At 33.6% G+C, this 3,546-nt stretch overlaps 1 non-coding gene across 1 annotated transcript; it reads left to right on the top strand.

The window, feature by feature from the left end:
• The first annotated feature begins 3,051 nt into the window (after positions 1 to 3,051).
• On the top strand, positions 3,052 to 3,158 carry LOC141636760 (small nucleolar RNA R71). Its single transcript, XR_012541346.1, has one exon. It is a non-coding gene; the product is annotated as a small nucleolar RNA R71 (small nucleolar RNA).
• The last annotated feature ends 388 nt before the right edge of the window (positions 3,159 to 3,546 follow it).

Consider the following 3,546-nt stretch of genomic DNA (forward strand, 5'->3'; position numbering starts at 1 on the left):
CTCTTTGCTTGACACTTTCCTCAATAACATCCTCTTTAATTGGCACCTTAGGTCCCTTATATCGTGTACCACTCCTCAAGTAAATGGAATTGATGGTCTCACATCTTTTAGGAGGATTACCTTGAGGAGGTTATTGTCCTTTTTGCCTTTGGGAATTTGAAGCGGCCAATTGGGACAATTATGTTTCCAACATCTTGGTATGAGCAAGGATAATGTTGATGGTAGTGTCTTTGGCTTGGCTATCTCTTTGCATTCGAGCATAGAGGTCTTGTTGGCTCTTTTGCATTTTAAGGACCGCTTTTTGAACATCAAAAGCTTGGTCATTGGATTTATTATAAGAGGGTTGGTTTTGGAATCGTTGATTTTGGTTGAAATAGGGTCTTTGAGTTTGATTTCTCATTGGAGGTGGGGTGTATGTTAGTTGAGGATTTAGAACATTTTGGATTTAAAATGAGAAGTTTGGGTGAAATTTGGTGTTTTCATTGTAAAAGTTGGAGTTAGGGGTGCCATTCCTGTATGCTTGTAAAGCATTCACTTGCTCCCTCGTGCCCCTACACTCTTGTTGATCATGTCCCAAAGTTTCACAACTCTCACATACTCCATTTTGGATAGAAGATGTTGCTACCATGGCATTGACATGTTGATGTTGCTTGAGTGATTGAGATGATTCATTCATCTTGGCTATGGCCTCACTACAACAAATTGTCACTTGCGCCACGAATTATGTCACGCCACGAATTATGTCACGGGAATTTATAATTCGTGGCTAAATTCTGCTTAGCTATGGGAAAAACTTAATTCATTCTTTTGGAAAATCTTTTATGCAACGAGATAAATTTTCCCGTGGCAAAAAGTCACTTGCGCCACGAATTAGGCTACACATGTGGCAAATAATCATTTTAGCCACGAGCTATGTCACACCCGTGGCGAAATTTTATTTACCCACGAAATGTTCCGTGACAAATATTTTTTTTCACCACGAACTAACACACACGTGGCGAGTATGTTTTCTGACTTAAATTAAGATATTTTCATGCTAAGGCAAACCTAATAATTGCTTGCTTAAAAAAATACAAAATCGGAATGAAATTTAATCAAATATAAATAATATGAAAATACATTTAAATATAAAATTTTGGAAACACTTTGTTTAATTTAGTTAATATCAAAATTATGTTTTGTAGGTTTTTCAAAAACATTGATGATTTATGAAATTTGTTTTAATATATAATTTTTTTATTAAAGTCGTGATTTTTTTTTAATTTCTGTTACTTTTTTAATTAAAACTTTATAATCTTGAATAACAATCTTATATAATCGTATCACATTTATAAAAATAGCATATCAAATTAAATAAATAATTTATTTACCATCTATCTTAAAGAAATTTAAAATTAATATATTATCAAACAGTTTCATTCAAAATTAGATGTACAACTTTATTTGTAAGATATTTATAAGAAAATTTGAATTTGGTATAAAATTTAACTTGTTGAGAAAAAAAATTTGGGAAATTTTTTTTAGGTGGAAAAATAAAAAACAATTAGATTACAAAATTGATTAAATAAAATATGTGCCCTAAGAAATGATTGTAAAAAAAATGATCTCCTACAAATCAATTAAGAAAAAAAACATATTGGAAAAATTATCTATATAAAAATTCAATATGAAGAATTATTTTCATTGATAATGAGCGCGTCACGGGGAAAATATAAAAATTATAATAATTTAAAGTCAGATGTGCAAATAATGTGAAAATTTTGAGAAACGAAACAAATCATAATAAAGAGAAATCAGTTTAGGAAAATAAGCAATTCTGTTGTACAACGGTCTTTTTCGTGTTTTTTGGGTAAAAAGTGACTACCTTTTGGTTAAGAGTGACCACTTTGGGGAAAAAGACCATTACTTATAAAAAGTGGTCATTATTTTACAAAAAATGGTCACATTTTTCATATCGCAGGCACGATGGTCATACTATAAAATTTGCATAGAAAAATATACGAAAAAATGAGTACAAGAGAAATAAAAATAAGAATTTCGACAAACTAAAAAAATAAAAAATGTTAGAAAATATGATTATGTTTACTTTGTGGAGAAAATGGTTTGCGTGACTTCAGCAAAAAAATGACGTCAAAATCATTAGTTGGGAGGTTAACATCGAAAATTTGATTGTTTTGTCTAAAATAATATGTTTTCCGCAAAAATTTGTAAATCATGTAATATTTTGGCAATTAAATAGTAATAAAGGTAAATTATGAAAGAAAAAAATAAACTTAAAAAAATTCAAAGTGTTAATTATATCAACAAAGTTATCGTTCAATTTCGGTAGCACATCAAAACAACTCTACAGTTAAGCGTGCTCAGGTGAGAGTAGTGATGAGATGGGTGACCGCCTGGGAAGCCTCTCCGATGCACACGAATGGAAGACTGGTGAAACCAAATAATATTCAAATGAATCGAGTTAACTAGCTAAACAAGTACCTAGATTGTCACGGTTCCATATATGATAAAGTATCCATTGTGAAAAAAAAAATATTTTACATTTTGTTTCTTTAATTTTCATATATATTGTTTGCCACGGGAGTTATTAGCCACGAGAAAATCCATGGCCAAGAATTCAATAATAGCCACGTTCTTGTTTTTCCCGTGGCTATTTGTTTGCCACGGTCACTTGCGTCACGGAACGTATTCCCCTGGCAAAATGATTTAGCCATGGAGATTTAGGACTTGCGCCATGAATTTAGCCGTGGCCCAAGTGCTTATTTGTAGTAGTGCCTTCTCAAATTTCAAGTTCATTGTGTCAATATGAGAGCTTAGTTGGGCACCCAAATCGACACTTAATTGTGTGACGGAGTCAACTTCACGTCTCCCTCCCCTAGTAGCTTTTCTTGGCCTACTATATTTAGATTTGTGAACGGTCATCTCCTCTATCTTTGCCCAAGTTTGGTTGTCATATACCTCGGTGAATCTTCCATTAGAACCCATGTTGAGTACATTCCTTGAATCTTCGTACAACCCATTCCAAAATTGTTGGACTGAAACCATTCGCTTAGTCCACGGTGAGGACAAGAGCGACATATATCTTTAAATCTTTCCCATGCCTCATATAGAGACTCTTCATCTCTTTGCTTGAACCCGGTGATTTGGGCTCTTGACATGTTGGTCTTCTCCGGAGGGTAAAACTTCTTGTAAAAGGCAAGTGCTAACTTCATCCATGAATAAATTCCAAGAGTGGCCTTGTCTAGGCTCTTCATCCATTTTTTTGCGGTTCCGATCAAGGAAAAAGGAAACAGTACCCATCGAATTTGGTCTTGAGTTACCCCCGTTTGGGAAATTGCATCACAATAGTCACATAAAGTCTCCATGTGTAGATGAGGATCCTCACTAGGCTTCCCTCCAAATTGACTTCTTTCAACTAATTGTATAAATGTGGATTTTGCAATGAAATTACCGGTCAAGTGGGGTGGTGTTGGAGTACCATTAGGTAGATTCTTCTCGGTTGGTATGGAATGAGATGAAAAAGTAGGCATTGTAGGTTGATTTTGT

This window comes from Silene latifolia, chromosome Y, assembly GCF_048544455.1.
Source record: "Silene latifolia isolate original U9 population chromosome Y, ASM4854445v1, whole genome shotgun sequence".
In the NCBI taxonomy this organism is placed as follows: Eukaryota; Viridiplantae; Streptophyta; class Magnoliopsida; order Caryophyllales; family Caryophyllaceae; genus Silene; species Silene latifolia.